Source organism: Zalophus californianus, chromosome 8 (assembly GCF_009762305.2).
Source record: "Zalophus californianus isolate mZalCal1 chromosome 8, mZalCal1.pri.v2, whole genome shotgun sequence".
NCBI classification, from domain to species: Eukaryota; Metazoa; Chordata; class Mammalia; order Carnivora; family Otariidae; genus Zalophus; species Zalophus californianus.
Window position 1 is genome coordinate 76,679,081 of NC_045602.1, and position 16,634 is coordinate 76,695,714.

The window sequence follows — 16,634 nt, forward strand, 5'->3', positions numbered from 1 at the left end:
CCAGGCACCTGGCCGTGGTGGTACCTTAAGCCCTGGTGGGTAGAGAGGAGAACTTGAAAGACCAGGGGGGAGTGGTGACCGATTCAAGGTCACAGCTGGTGCTGACGGCCAGGAGGGTGGGACGACGGATCCTGTGGGAAGGCTCGGGAACCAGGTTACCTGATGGGAAGAGCTTGGAGACACAGAACTCCTTTTCAAAATGGGCTCTGCCAAGGGACCACGCCCTTCCACCCACCCCCACGTGGGAAGATTCCCCCCTCACCCGGGGCACATCTGGGTGTGGGGCCATTCTCTGCCTTGGCTCTCACTGGAGGAGCCCCTTTCCGATTCCATCTGGCCATGGTGGGTGTCACAAGCCACTCCATTCTCTCCCAGGCCCTGCCTGGCCCTCCTCCACCTCCAGACACGTCCTCCCACTTACCCAAGACAGTGTTTTCCCCTTGTTAGAATGGGACAGAGGGAATTTGCTCAAGGTCACAGAGAAAATTCATTAATTCATTCATCAAAATCTTGCTGGGCTGCTGTTGAGCCAGACTCCACAGAGACCCCGGGAAGGGGGGTGCATTCTCCTGGGAGTGGGTTGCCGAAACCGGAAATGGCTCTATAATAGCACATGGATCCAGACTTAGGTGCCATGCATGCAGCAGGGTGGCGGAGGGGTCTGACCTATGCTCAGTGACGGGGAAGGCAGATAGAGTAGGTCTTAGAGACAGTAAAATTGTGCTGGGGCTGGGGATGGCAGAGGAGGGTGCTGGGCTGGGGAGAAACCAAATCCATCGGCGCTGGTCTGCGAGCATTACTGAGCTCCCCCAGTGGCACAACTGCTGACCTGGGACCTGGGAGAGGATGCAGGGCAGCTATCACATGTGCCCGCCCTCGAGAAGCTTCCTGGGCCAGTGAAAAGACAAACCTATCATCATCATAATGCTGAGGAAAGCCAGCAAGTGTTGTGCATCCCTACGCACGATGCACCTCATTTAACCCGCGCCAAACCTGCTCATCCAACAGCCGCCAACTGAACACCTACTAAGTGCAGGACCTGTTGACCCTGGGTTACAAGGGGGAGCCCAGAGGCGCAGGAATCCCCAGTCAGCAACATCACCCCTGCATTTCTCCCTCTGACTTCCTGCAGCTCCAAGAAGGGAGGAGTTCCCATTTAGAGTCTCCTGTAAATGTTTAGAACAATCCTCTGCCATCACCATCTCTCCCAGGTCCCTGGGAGACTCTGAGACTCATCTGTCTTCACACAACCCCCCCAGGACCAGGTACAGTACTGAGTACATGACAAGGTACTCACTTAGTATTTGCTGAGAGTGGTCTCCATGGTTTCTCCCCAGCTACAGTCGGACCTTGAACCTAGACCACAAATTCCTTAATCTACCCAGGCAGTGTTCCCAAGGTCCTGTGGGCTCGAGTCCTTGTGCAAGTGTGAGGCCGGCTGACGGGCCGCTTCTGTGAGGCCAAAGCCTGTTACGGCAAGGCCTGTTACTGATGCATTGCTGAGCCTTTAAGGCCGCGCAGGGGGCGGATCTCTGAAGCTGTCAGTCACCCCACGTGAGCCAATCAGCACAAGACATCTGGAACTGTAATCTGCGCTAGGCGGTGAATGGGAGAGCCCTCGGTCAGGGTCGGGGTGGGCATCCTGCAGGACCTCCAACCCCAGACTACTCCCGATTTTGACTGTTGTGGCTGCCAAGGTACAGAGGATCCTGACTCTGGGAAGGGAGGGACCCCATGAGGCTAACACCGCTTCAGTGGGGACTGCCGGGCAGGTAGCTCAGGAGGGGGAAATGGGGCAGGGCCTGGGGGCCCTACGTGGGAACTGACCGTGGGAGTCGACAGTGCCAGTGGGCACTCTGGGAGCTGTTTTTTATTTCTTGGACTTGTGTGTTTTTATTTCCTCTTTGTCCTTCCTTGGGATTTACTGAAGCCCTCTGGAAAGTTTCAGCCGCCTCAGCTGTGTGTGTCAGAATGGGGTGGTGAGGCCACGGGTGGGGAAGGGGTGTAGGGGTGAGGCAGAGGCGCGCCGAGCAGGACCAGGAGGTGGGGACGCTGAAGCTTTTAGTTTCTCGAGGGGTGGGGGCTCTCTTTTCCCCTTCCAGGCCCTGTCCTAGCAACAGGGCTGCCCAGAGCATGACTGGGACTGTTTCTTCCTTTTATTTCTGGCAAAAGCTACAGGAGGGGAGTTCCCCTTCTCTGTTTGTTTTGATTCTGTTGTTTTCTTAAAGAGAGGAAGGAAAACCATCATCACTTTTTCGGTTTTGTGAACAAAGGCGGCAGAGAGGATGTTCGCGGGGGCCGGAACTGTGGGGGCCGGGCCTCACCCCCCTTCCTCCGCCCCCCCCAAGTCCTCTCTGCAGCAGCTCTGAGCCCCTAGAACCACGTGGGGTCAAGTTTAGGTGCTGGCTCTGCCTTTTAATAGCCTTTAACCTCTTTGAAGTGCAACTGTAGAAATGGGAGTTGTCAGATCCGCTTTACAGGATTGTTGAGATTAAAAACAAAAGAAAAATACTAACGTGCAAAAACACAGTGCCAGGCACACGGTAAATGCCCCGGAAATGTCTTTCCTTTGCTTCCTTCCACAGTGGCAGTTGGAGGGGTCTTTCCCTTTGGCCCGGTTGTGTGGAAAACTGGGACCTTCCCCACTGAAAAAGGCCCCCCATCTTCCTGCTTGTCCATACATAGCTGGCTTCTTCCCCAGCCCGATGTGCAAATGTGAGAAGCAAATGACTGGTAAGGCTGGGGCTCTTTCCACATTGCTGGGAGACAGGGGAGCCGCCTGAGTTTCTCCTACCCCTTAGTCCCCCAAGCCTGGTGGCCTCACTGCGTTGGATCCTTAGGGTCCCACCCCTGCAGCCCTGGGTCAGCCCCCCTTCTCTGATGAGATGTGGGGGGCTGCCTTGACCAGATAAAAGGAGAGCCTCACCGCACTTAGTAGGGCCTGGGCCCCAGCTTGCTCTGAAACTTACTTGCCCAGGATGTGCCACCTCTCAGGGCACTGGTGTCTTAGTCTGAAAAGTGGTTTCTAAACTTTTTGAACACAAGCGTTCTTTCACAGAATTGAAACATTCTGCAGACCCGCTCCCTGCTCCCCGTGACGGCAGGGGTACTTTTAAAATCCTCGGACTGAGGAAAAAAAGTATAAATGACCAGGAGCAAGTATACATTCAGTCACACTTTTAAATGAATGTGGGTTTTAGTCAACAGCTTCTACACACATTCAAAAACGTGGCCCCCTATGTGGGACATGTCAGCATACAGATGATGCTGACATCTAAGGGAGCTTGAGGCTCTAGTGTGTGAGGGTACAGACAGCCCCAGGATTGAATGCTTCCTCCTTGGCCCTCTTGAGGCTGACCCAGGGACTCCGGGACACCTAGCAGGCAGTCCCAGGCCCAGATACAAAAGCCCAACAGTGTCCGACAAGAAGGCCCATAGTGTAGTGGCTTTTCTTCAACACACGGATGCTGCCTGGGCTTGAATCCTCCCTCTGCCACTAGCCAGCTCTGTGACTTGGGCACATGTTCCTTCACCTCTCTGGGCCCCAGTGAGTCACCTGTAAAATGGGGGTGATGGTACTGGTGAGTTTCTGTGAGAATGAAATGAGATCATCACGTCGCAGGGCTTCCTTGGCCCCGGACACAATTGGTGCTGAAGGAATGTTCCATTTAAAAACAAAGAAAAACAAAGCCCACAAGTACCCCTGCTCACCTTCTTGCCACTGTTTGGGCTGGTGCTGTCCCCTTCGGGGATGGTCTCCCTGTCCTTTCCAGGGACCCCTCCTGGCTCTGGCAGCTGCCTTGCCCACCTCCCTACCCGCCCCCCGCCCCATTCAGGACAGAGCTCATCCCTCCCGTGTTGTTGCCTGGCCAGGCCTCGTCCGAGGCAAGAATCCCGGCCTCCCCTTGGGTTGCTTTGCCAGGCGCAGGCCCCGAGGCCAGCCCCAGCCCCCTCCAGCCCAGGCCGGGCCTCCGCTCTGGGGACGGGGAGCGTTGGTTCCCGACCACATGAAGGAGGGCGCGCGGAAAAGCCATAAACCCGAAGCCTGAGAGGGATGTTTGTTAAAGCCGGACAGGTCTGTGGCCAGGGACGTGGAGGGGGTGTACAGAGACTGAGCGGAAGTGGGCGTTTCTGGGGAGAGGGATGAGCACCGAGGAGCTGGCATGGGCCGGGCAGGAAGGAGGCCCATTAACACTTCCTCCGGCACCTCGGCCAGGGTGCACACAGGCGCGTTTGTCCCGCTTTCACTGTGGGGCTGTGTTCGAAGCAGCCCCTGGCCCCCAACCCCAGGTGGGCGGTGTAGCCTGGGCACAAATGCCCTTTATGGGATGGGCAGTGCTAGAGGAAGACAGCACCTCCTTGGACCCGGACCACCCCCCAGAGTTCAGAATTGACCCCGGAGCCGCCTCCCTCCTGCTGAGGCAGGCACGCGGGGAGCCTGGTCACAGAGGACAGAGGGGCATGGCTTTGGTGGGGGGACATCCCAGGAGAAGGCAGCCAGGTTTGGAAGGCCAGGGTCCCCCAGGGACGCTTCCCTCCAGGGCCCATCCTGGGGGACGGTCCCCTCCCCTCCTGCCTGCTGCTGAAGTAAGGGATTTCCATCTCCTTGAGGGGCTCTAGAGGGAGAGTGTGCTCTGGGGAGGCCTGCAGAGGAGAGGGAAAGCAGGCACACCCCAGTTATCCCTCATTACCATCCCTCCTCCATCCCAGGAGGAGCGGGGACTTCCATCAAGCGTCCAAGGACAACCTGGCCACCCCCTCCAAAGAGCCCAGTCCATGTGAGCCTGGGATCAAATTCTCCGAGGTGCCCTGGTGCTCTTCCTACCGCCAGTGGGTAACAGAAGTCACACATCCCACAGACAAACCCTTCTGTCAGGCCCCACTGAACTTCTGTCCCCCATTCACGCAGCTCCCCAAACCCCCTCCCCTGGCCTGCCCAGTCTTTTTTGCTCATTTAATCCACTGACAGGTGCAGGCACGTGCTGCCTGCCTGTCAGCGCCCCCTAGAGACGGCCCAGGGATCTTCACACCCGCCTCATGCCCCCATCCCAGGGGAGGATCCAACTGAACTTTCTCCCAGGGTAGGAGATGTGACAAGGGAGCATGGATGCTGAGCTCTATTTCCTGTGGCCACAACTCCAGGCTCACCTGGGGTGCAGATAACCCTTTCCGTAGATACCGTTGTCCCTCTTTTATGCATGGGGGCCCTGTGGGGTTTGAGGTCGGCTTGGGAGCAGGGTCAGATGGGAGGGACTCCTAGGTGGGAGGCAGAGCCGCATGCCGGTGGAGGGGCACCCGAGCTGAGTCCTGCCTGCTGGTGGCTGGTGGACCCTGTGCTCCTGGTGCCCCTTCTCCCTGGCTGGGCTCTGCATCTAAGGGAGACATCTAAGGGAGCCTGAGGCTCTAGTGTGTGAGGGTACTAGTGTGGGTGGACTCAGGTGAGGCACGGCCAGAGGGAGTGAGGGGGCAAGGCCCTGCCTTCCCTCTTCTAGGCCGAGTGCTCAGGCTGATGAGCTTCCTTCCCCCCCTGAGCACCCCCTGTGAATGTGACCTCGCCATCACCATGGCCACCAGGGCTGACTTGGGTTTATCTCTGGCCCTCTGGCCCGGCTGAGGGAAATGTAACTGAAGGATGTGACACCAGCCTCAGTCACAAACCCAAGTCCTAAAGTCCTTTCATGTCCTGCAGAGCCAGAGGCAAGGCAGGCTGTCCCAGCCAGACACCCTCAACGCCCACACAAACACAGAGACAGAAACACTTCCTCCACGCCTAGCACCCACCTCTTCACAACACGGATATCCATGCGGACACACCTCGGGCACAAATACACTCTTACCACCCACGTCCTACCCCTCGGTGGTAGAGACCTACAACACACACACCTGTGCCCGGCCCACAGCCCAGGAGCGCAGAGTCCTGCCCCCATGGAAATTTCCTCCAACCGCAACCTCACAGACACAGGTATGCTGTGTTCTCTCACAGATACCCCTTCCTGACCTCAACCACACAGACAAGCTCACAAATACAGACACCCGGCGCATCAGAGTCTCCGCAACACCTGTGCGCTCACACACCCAGGCACGTGCTCTGTAGATACACGTGGACCGGAACCCTGAGCCAAGCCCCTCACCTCCCCCAGCGCTGGAGCGCTGGATCGAGGGGTTTGTGCAGATGGACACCTTACTTATAGTTCATGGGTTTTGAAAGGTGTGTGTGTGTGCGAGAGAAAGAGAGAGAATGCACAAGGTGTCGGGCGAGCCAAGTGGAGAGGAAGAGAAGGAAGGAAAAACTCTGTGACTCACTTCCAGCCTAACAATGCCACATCTCAGCCCCTCCGGTCAGGGGGGAGGGCCCGTTTGTCAACCCAGGCTGGGCCTGGCTGTGGGGCAGCAAAGTGAGGGCCTGTCCCTTTGGACAGAGGAAGTGGGAACCCCATCCAGAGAGACTTGCTCTTCCTCTGTCTGCACCTGGGGGGCGGGGCATGAACTTAGCATCCCACATCCCCAACCAACAGCCTGGTCTACTGCTCCTGTCACTAGGATCCCGCCTTCGCCACCCAACTGCACCCCACGAGCCCCTCCAGACCTTTCTTCCAGGTGTGTCTGCTGCCTGCCATGCCCCTCCGTGCCCCCATACTCATCCCCTCCATCCTTGAGGCTCCAGATCCTTCCCTGATGCTGCCTCCTGGCCCCGAGCTCTTCTGCCCCAAACCATGGGTTCTAGTCCTCATTCTCTGGGTAGTGAGCCACCTCCTCCTCCCAGTTAGGTTATGAGTTCCTAAAGATCAGGCTCCGGAATTTCTTCTTCTGCCTCCAGAACCCTGCCCCCCCACCCCCACCCTCACCAGCAGGGCCCTGGACAGCAGCAGGGGGCCAGGGAGGCCTTGAGGGATGACAGTAAGGGGTGGAAGAAGGGTTGAAACACAAGGACCTCTTCCTAACAAGGTAAATAGTTTCCCTCTGGACTTGATTCTCCTGGCCAGGGCTCCATTCTGCTGGGACAGTGAGGGAGGGAGAATTTCTCACTGGGTACCCCCCCCCCCCACTGAGGGCCCAGAGAGCAGGGCAGGGCCTCATCTGCAGACCTATTTAGCACTCTGTGACATGGGGGCTCTCATTAGCCTCAGTTAATTGAGGCTTCTAGGGGCTGGGGAGTTGCCCAGGCCACCCAGCTGGTAAACAGCAGAGCCCTAGAGCCCCTGCAACCGCCCCCCCTCACAATACCATCCTGCCCCTCAGCAGTCCCGCCTCTGTCCCCAGTTTGCCCTCTGAATGTTACCGGTCTCTGACCTTGAACTTTTGCTCTGCTTTGTCTGCCTGAAACTCTGCCTGTTTCTGCCCTTATCTTTCCCCTGAGCCCCCACCCCTTCGCCTGAGTGCATCTCCTTTAACTTGCCTGGGGCAGAGTGAAGTCCGCCCGAGGTTGAGGGCATTTCTTTACGATCGCATAGGGAGCCGGGCTTATGACACACTTTTCATTGAGGAAGGCTTTTCTGAAGCTAGACAGAGACCTGTCCTTTCCCGCCACCAGCAGGGATCGTGCTCGTAAGAGACGCGCCTTGTCTGCTTGTAGCTTCCTTTCTGGCTTGCCGTCTTGCACACACACACACACACACACACACACACACACACACACACACACACACACACACACACACACCCCATAGCAGACTTGCCTCCCCAGAGCCTACACAATCCCTTTTGCAAATGATGTTGGAAAAAAACAGGTTATGGGCTCTGGGAAATGCATGGGACTGACTCCTTATGGCACAAACTCAAGTGTGTGATCGCAGCCCGCAGATAGCATGTAATTATTTGGTAAGAAATTGAATTCCAACCCCAAGCCAACAGCTGTCCCTGTGTTTTTTCCCCCTCTCTCCTGTGCTGCTTGCCAGACCCACAGTGCCTCAGTATCAGACGTGAAATGTGGTTGTGATTTTCGTGCCTAACCAAAGTCAAAGCTGATTCCTCAATGAGTTCACTTTAGCTGGAACATAAAGACTGACCCAGATTCTTGTGTGTTGATGTTATGGGGAGGGGGGTGGGGGTTCCAGAATAGAGGGGAGGTGGATAGTCTTTGGATGGGGGGATCGACTCTGCCACAAGGGGGCTTTGAGTCACCCTGTTGGGAGTGGCTGTTAGCACAGCTAGGGATGGACATGACCCGCCTATGTGGCCTTCGGTGACACAGAATTGGGAACAGGCCTGGCAGGATTGCACTTCGCTAACCCCTGGGGGTGGGTGTGGCTGCCTGACTTGCTCTGGCCAATGAAATGTGAGTAGAATTGACATGACGCCCGCCACTTCCGGGGGACAACAATGAAAGCTAAGGTGTGAACTCTCCTATCCCTTTCTCACCCGCCGTGGTTAACGGCGAATAGCGAATAGCGGTGTTGCCGGGTGGCAGGGAGCTTCCTTCAGCCTGGGTCCTGAAGTGAGGAAAACGTACTAAAGAACGCCTCAGGTGACCTGCAGTGCTCATCTGGCGGGACAGAGAAATAAATCTTTATTGTTTTAAACCACTGAAATGTTGGGATGTTGGTTACTGCAGCACAAACCAGCCTATCCCGCCTGATACCCCTGCCTTATGGGGTCGATGAGGGGATTCAGAAGATAATGCTCACCAAGAGCTTAGCAGAGTGCTCCTCAACCTGCTACCTCCTCCTCTTCCTCTTCCGTGTTATTTCACTTTTTATGCTTTGAACCAAGTCACAGCAATTTACCCAGGCCCACTATGTGTCTGGTACAGGGGGTGACAGATGTATATGCAGGTAACTGTCACCTGATGGGCTAATGCTGCATTGCCAGTATGTGTCCAGAGCTAGGTGAGTGCAAGGGAGGGAGTAGTAAGTTTACCAGGGTTCTCAAAAGTAAAGTCTAGACTAGATTCTGGGGTGGGGGGTGTTGGTTTGACTTCTTTGGGCAGAGCAAAGGGAATGGTGGGTTCTGATGATGAGAGGAGCTGCCCTTTCTTGAGCATCTGTGACGCACCAGACACTGAATCAGGCACGCCGGCCTTACTGGCAGAGTGACAATAACATCCATGGTGTGTGTGCTAGTATATTTCCATTTTACAGATTAGAAAATCAAGGCCCGCGAGGGTGCCCAAGTCACCCCAAGTTGGGCAGAGTATGTGCAAAGATAAAGAGGTGTGGCAACTCTTAACTGGCCTTCAGTCTAGTGCCTCTCAAAGGGCCACATGCTACAACTCCAAGGACAGCTTCTAAGAATGTAATCCATACTCCACCCTGTGGCCTGGGAGACATTTCCAAAACACGGCTCTGGCAAAGTCACATTGCTGCTCATGAACCCACTGTGGCTCCCTACTGCCTTCTACACAAGGGCTGGCGGTGTGGCCAGCTGCTTCGAGCCCCTCCTGACCTTTCCAGCATTGTCTCTGGCTATCCCCATTCACGTTCCCAGAGTTCTTCTCTGGGTCCAAACACTTCCTGCCATTTTCTGCCTCTTGGATTTTGCTCAAGCATTAGTCTGGAGTGTCCTTCCCTTAATATATTCGCCTGGAGTGTCCTTCCCTTAATATATTCGCCTGCCCGAGGCCTACTTTTCTTTTCCAGTTCAGCCCACTCCCCACCTTCTCTCTCTGCCCCAGGGGCTCTTGCTAGAATCAAGCCTTGGAGAGCATCCCTGAAGTTGACTGGATCTGGTTTGAATGATAGGATGAGAAAAGGTTGTTCCATTCGGGTGCAGGCATTTGCTACTATTTAACATGTAGATTTTTAGTAGTACATGTATACGATGTACGGATGTGTATAAATACCTCAGAGGTGTGTGCTTAGAGTTGTTTTTTACTCATAGCAGTAGGCGCTCAAACAGGCCTGGAGACCACTGCCGCAGAGGCTATGAGAAATTGTGGAGGTTTGCCATGTACCTGCTGTGTGACTTAGGAAAGTTACTTGACTTCTCTGAGCCCAAGTGATCCTGTCTATAAGATGGGGATTATCTCTGTTCCTACCCTATGGGGTTGAGGAGGGCTCCATGAAATAAAACCTGTAGAGGAAACAAGGCCTCCCAGCTGAGTCCTGAATTCTTAGCCTGGGGAGGGGGTGCCCCCAGGCTGCTGCTGGCTGCATCCAAGCTGTTGGTGGGTCCTGATAGGGAGAGGTGGAGGAGGGAGGGGTGGGGGGGGTCACCCCTGTTGATGGTGACTGTGGTGTAGGCAGGATGGGCCGAGACAATCCCAGTGGTGTTTGATAAAAGGCGGAGGCTCTTCTCTGGCCAAGTAAATGTTGTAAGAAAAGGCCGTCTCCAGGGAAGGGCTCCCTCCCGTTCCTCGCTTAAGGGCCAAAGTCCCCAGAGGCCAGTCTGGAGGCTCCTTTTATGTGACTGTAAAGTAATCCAGGGCCTGGCAGGGTCGAGCCTGGGCGGACACTGACGCGCAGGGCGGCATTGATGTGGTCAATGATTACCTTTTATGCCTGGCCATAAAGGCAACCGCCCAGCCCCCGGACAATGCCCCCTCCAGACAATGCCCGGGGAGCGTGGTTGTACACACACACACACCCCTGCTGGGCAGGCACCTGTCTCTGCCTGAGATCTCTGTGGACGTCCATGCGGGGCATCTTCATCTTCCCTGGGTAGTCTTTGGAGACTTGGCCCAATAGCAAAAGGGGTTTGGGTGGCCGTAAGTGGGGCCCAGTGAGCTTCACGACACCAAAGAGCTGCCTTCAGGGCCTTGGGGCTTGTTCAGGTGGGTGTATGCAAGAGGGGTGGCGTGGTCAGACTTAGGGGCCAGGTGCCGGTGGGAATGAGGGTATTCTAGGACAGATTAAAGTCCATTACCATTTCACAGGTAAAGCAGTTGAAGTCTGGGTGTGCAGTGCCTTGCCCTTGGTCCTGAGGAAGGAGACAGCAGCTGAGTCGGGGGTAGGACCTAGGTCGTCTCTGCCATCACCAGACCAAGGGGTTACAGGTGTGAATGTCAGGTGTCAGAAAAGAATTGGGGTCACTTCTCAGAGAAGATATCTCCCCTGAGGCCAAGGATGAGCCCTTCCAGGGGCTGTGCAGGGCCTGCTGTCCTGGTGGGTACACACCCCCACCCACCTGGATGGGGAGGCCAGCTGTGAGGGGGCAGGGCTAGAGCATAGGTGGCCAGATTAACATTCTGCCTCTTGGGCTGATAAGGCTCAGGAACTTTGTCCCAGCAAGAGAGGCTGGAGGGGAAGGGGTTTCGGCCTCTGGTAGGGGTTTCTGGCACGGTCAGGTGGCTGGGGCATCTCTGCAGGTGCCTGAGGCTGGAGATCTGGAGGTCTGGGTTCCTGGGGCCTTCCTCGTCCTTCCTCGCTTGGCCGAGGGGAGGACCCTGCACTGTCTTCTTGGTGGGCATGGTAGAGATCAAACCAAGATTCCAGAGGGCAGCTCTCAGACAAGCTGACATTTGGGTTGCTATCTGGAGGAAAAAGGGCTGTTATTCCTAACAGTGGTCATAAATGCTTTGTGGAATCAGAGTGGAGTTGCTTTGAGCCCTAGCCAGAATGCTCCAATCAACCTTTGGCTCTGATAAAGATAAGCAGACCCAAGGTGATAACACACAAACCAGAAACTGTCAACAGGTGCTAATTAGGGCGCTGGGAGCTGAGCCACACCCACTACACCTGACGTGGGGAGAAAGCTCAGGTAGGGGAGCTCCATCTGGGTCAGGGAGGATATGGGCCCCCTGCCTGTACCTCAGCCTAATTCCCTTTTTTGTCACCTCCTCCTTCCAACGACTCCCCATTCCCACCCCTGCTTACATGACATTACATAACATAACACAAAAGAACAAAATCTATTCGAACATTGTGCAATATAACATGATCAGCATGATGTAACAGTGGACAGAGTCTTGAATTGGGAGCTAAGAGACCTAATTCAAGCCTTGCTCTGCATACGCTTGAGTGTCTTTTTTTTTTTTTAAGATTTTATTTTTTAAAGTAATCTCGGGGTGCCTGGGTGGTTCAGTCGGTTGAGCATCCAACTCTTGATTTCAGCTCAGGTCATGATCTTAGAGTCGTGAGATAGAGACTGGCGCTGGGCTCCGTGCTGGGCTTGAAGCCTGCCTGAGATTCTATCTCTCCCTCTCCCTCTGCCCCTACCCTCCCGCCACTTGTTCTCTTTCTCAAAAAAAATTTTTTTAGGGCGACTGGGTGGCTCAGTTGGTTAGGCAACTGCCTTCGGCTCAGGTCATGATCCTGGAGTCCCGGGATCGAGTCCCACATCAGGCTCCCTGCTCAGCGGGGAGTCTGCTTCTCCCTCTGACCCTCCTCCCTCTCATGCTCTCTGTCTCTCATTCTCTCTCTCGCAAATAAATAAAATCTTAAAAAAAATTTTTTTTAATAAAATAAAATAATCTCTATACCCAACATAGGGTTTGAACTCACAACGCTGAGGCCAAGAGTCACACTCTCTATCGACTGAGTCAGCCAGGTGCCCCGAGTGTCATTTCTCTTGAAACTTCAGTCAGTCCCCTCTGTTAAAATGGCGAGTATGAAGGGGGCAGCTATCCAGTAATCCCCCGCTGGGGTCCCCTCTTGGTCTAAAGTTCATTCTCTTCTGCTACAAACACTGTAATCTGCAAAGCGCACAAAACGTCACCGGTGCCACCCAGCAACGCCCGGGTGTGCGTGACACTTGACAGAATCGCAAATCCATCTGCAGGCCGGGGAGTCGTGCGGAGGGCTGCAAGTTGTGGACAGTTCTCAGGGCTCCTGGAATCCCTCTCCCTATCGGAGCCAGAGGTCAGCGTGCCTGCTGCCTGTGCTGGGGGCACGTGGGGTCTATTTTTAACTTGGTGCCCCTTAAATAAATGTGGCATTGGGCCCAATGCTTCATTTCACTCCCTCCCCTCCCCTCATAGTGCGCGCGCGCGCGCGCGCACACGCACACGCACACACACACACACACACACACACACACACACACACACACGGAAGTGGCCAGCCGGAGATAACACGGGGTGCTGAGCTCGCCTCCAGCTGGGGCAGTTGCGGGGGTCCCACCGCTCTCCCAGGCTCAGCCCAGCACAGGTTCTGCTTTCCCACCAGCAAAGCCCAGCCTGAGAGTGGGGCAGGAACGCGCCATCTTCTCTAGAAACCAGTGGGAGAGGTGCAGACGGGGTTGAACAGGGAAAGATGCAGGGGTGAGGGGAGGGGGAGGACAGTGGCTGTGGAATGGGTGAGTTGGAGGGAGATGAGAAGGGGGATGGGTCCTGACCCTCCGTCCTCAGGCCCACTTCTCCAGGAAGAGAAGAGTTGCCCGTGCTCGTCAGGCTCAGTGCTGGGCGGCGAGGCAGGGGGCTGACTGAGACCCTCACCGAGACCCAGGGCAGAGGAGAAGGGCACACATCAACGCCTGGGGGGCTAAAATAACAGGCCCCCACAGAAGTCAGCGTAGGGGCAGTGGCTCTCAGCTGGGAGCGGCTTCTCCTGCCCTGGGCTGTGGTAAGGAGGACCAGGGAAGTTACCCAAGGTGAACCTTGAAAGGTGGGTGGGAATGCAGTATTCCTCAACCTCTCTCAGCCTCAGTTTTCTCATTTGAACAATGGGTATAACTAATGGCACTGTGGCACTGTCTTGTGAGCGTCAAGTAAATGAACGGACAGGAAGCTCTTACAACAGGGCCTGACTAGTACTTAAGTGTTGACTGCTGACTTTATGGTCAGGAGGGTAAGCAGGGAGGGCATGTGGGGCATGGACACGGGGGCAAAAACAAAAGAGAACAAAAGGCCCAGAGCCCAAGCAACCCAGCAGTTCTGGGAGGCTGTATGGAGCTGCACACAGACCTCTGTGTGCTGGGGCAGGAGTGGGCACAGAGAGGTCGTGGGGCCGGCCACTGCAGCAATTGCTTTAGTCCAGCCAGGGGACAGTGGGGCCCAAAGGGGCAGACCCAGAAGGGGAAATCCCCAGAGACTGGACCACCAGGCCTGGTCTCAGCTTCCAGGGCTTGAGTCAGGGGCCCATGGCTTTGTGGGGCTTGGATACTCTCTCTTTGAGGCTAGGTTTGCAGAGGAGGAGGAAGGGAGAGAGAGAGAGAGAGAGAGAGGTAGAGCTGTAGGGTTGGGGGCATATGCTATGGAGCAAGGCCCCCAGGCAGCAAGAATCTGTGCCCATACTGGGGAGGGATCAAGAAGCGCGGGCCTCTCTCCCGTGCTGGGCCGCTTGGCTCTCCAGTACCAGGAGGTGCTCAGGCCTCTGCTGTGCTGGCCTAGCCCAGTGCTCACTGGCCTGCCTTGGCCTCACACCTCACTTTTCACCTTCGGTCACAGTGTGGCTGAGTGTGTGTGCGCGTGTGTGCGTGTGTGTGTGCATGTGGGATTTCTCAGTCAAAGAATGCTTAGAAGGTCCTGCTAAAAGGTCAGGTCAGTGAGGATTGAGGGCCTGGCCCATCTCCTCAGACCTTGGCATCCAGGCAGCTCCTTCCCACCCAAATCGGCTGGGCCTTGGGGGCAGCCTGAGCTGACAGGCCTCTGACTCAGGCTGGCGAGGAGGAGGGGCTGGGAGCGCTGGGCCGAGGAAGAGCCAGTGTAGTCATATGCTGAGTGGCAGGCCCCATGCAGCCCCAGGCTGGGGACAGCATTCTCGGGCTTTCCTGCCCCTGAAACAATAGGCAGGGCTGAGGGCTGGGGCCAGGGGTCAGGACACAGGCTAGGACATGATCCAGGGGGGCCCTGAGCAGCAGCAGGATGTCCTGGAAGTGAATCCGAGGCTGACGGCCGACCGTGTTGCTGACTGCGCATGGGAAGGCTGTGGCTGCCCATCAGCGGCAGGCTCCACAGCACCCCGGCCCCGGGCTGGGCGCACAGTAGCACACTCTCTGCTAATGGGGTGAGACCGAGTAGAGTTAGTGAATACAAAGTGCTGGAGGCCCGAGCTCCTCTGAGAGTCCAAAAGAGCAAGCCCAGTAGACACACAGGGACGGGGAGGGCACTCTGTATCTCACATCTGCTGAAGCCCCTGCCCCAGGGATGGAATGAAGAGTAGCCCTGATGCGCCAGGGCCACTCCAAGCTTTCTGGCCCTAAGATGCAGCCTCTGTCGGCTGCGGGTGGGCCCCTTCTCAGCTCATCCCAATTGCAGCCGCAGAAGCCCCATGGAAAAATCTCCCCTGAAAGAAGCAGTCTTGGAGCTTTCCAGGAATGCTGGCCTGGGGTGGAACTGGGGTGGCGGGGAGGAGGAGGGGCGTGGGGTGGTATGTTCCAGAATAGACTTGGACCCAAACCCAAGAGCATAGTGTTCTCACGGGCCTGAAGCCTGGCCATGGAGGAAACAAGAGGTCAACAGGGATGTGCCTGGTGGCCCCAGGACAAGGCAGGCTGTGTGTGTGTGTGTGTGTGTGGAGGGGAGGGGGAAAGGGGAGAGAGAGAAAGATAGACAGGGCTGGGAATGACCTGGAATGTCCCATGTTCATGCCCCTAATGCCAAAGGCAGCCTGGACCAAGTAATCTCATCTTTTTTCTTTTTTAAAAAAATTTATTTTATTTATTTTTTTAAGTAAATTCTACCCCCAATGTAGGGCTCAAACTCATGACTCCGAGATCAAGAGCTCCATGCTCTACTGACTGAGTCAGCCAGGCACCCCATCATCTCTTATTTTTTACTTATTTATTTTTTAAAAGATTTTATTTATTTATTTGACCCACAGAGAGAGTACAAGCAGGGGGAGCAGCAGAGGGAAAGGGAGAAGCAGACTCCCCGCTCAGCGGGAAGCCCAGTGCAGATGCGGGACTTGATCCCAGGACCCTGGGATCACAACTTGAGCTGAAGGCAGATGCTTAATTGACTGAGCCCAGGCGCCCCTCATCTTTTATTTTTTAAAAATAAGTTTAGGGGCACCTGGGTGGCTCAGTCGTTAAATGTCTGCCTTCAGCTCAGTTCATGATCCCGGGGTCCTGGGATCGAGCCCCGCATCGGGCTCCCTGCTCGGCGGGAAGCCTGCTTCTCCCTCTCCCACTCCCCCTGCTTGTGTTCCCTCTCTTGCTGTGTCTCTCTCTGTCAAGTGAATAAATAAAATCTTTAATAATAATAATAATAACAATAAATGCTTTTAAAAGGAGACATAGTATAGCACAGTGGTGAAAAGCGTGGCCTGGGCTACTCTAGGGGTTTGAACCTGGACTACTCTACCCACTCTGAGCTGCTGTGACTTCAGGTAAGTTGGTTTATCCACCTCTGTGCCTCTGTTTCCACAACTGTAAAATGGGTGTCTGAATTATAGCTTACCCCAGAGGGTCATTGCAGAGATGAAGTGAGCAAATATCAATAAAGTGCTTAGAAATGGGCCTTATACAGAGTGCACAGGTACCCAGGTTTGGTCCTTGCCTAGGGAGTGAAACCCCATGCCGATCCATCAATGCCAGGCCCAGACCCAGGCCAGGGCTGAGCTCTGACCAGCTGGACCCACATAGGGTGGGGCAGGGCTGTCGGCGTCAGCACATCCAAAGTCCCTAGCCCTGCTGAGCCGGCAGAGAGCCCGCCCTGACACTCCCCGGCCCTGAAGAAAGACCTAGAAAAGCGCCTGGGCTTCTCAAGGTGTCAGTGGGTAGAGGGGACAGAGGACTGAGTCCTGACCTTGGCTGAAGACTCCTTCCATGGATTGCCGACCTGTCGTGGCCTCGCTGTAGGGTTGGGCCTCCAGGACGGG

General features: G+C 55.5%; 1 long non-coding RNA gene across 1 annotated transcript in view; it reads right to left on the reverse strand.

Moving 5' to 3' along the window:
* Positions 1-3,196: 3,196 nt before the first annotated feature.
* The window catches only part of LOC113938676, a 15,511-nt gene continuing 2,073 nt past the window's right edge, over positions 3,197-16,634 (reverse strand). The window contains exons 3-4 of the long non-coding RNA XR_003524935.1: positions 16,562-16,634; positions 3,197-3,556 (exon numbers count right to left, since the gene is read on the reverse strand). The exon at positions 16,562-16,634 is cut by the window's right edge and continues 17 nt beyond it. This is a non-coding gene — a long non-coding RNA (uncharacterized LOC113938676). The remainder of the gene's footprint in view (positions 3,557-16,561) is intronic.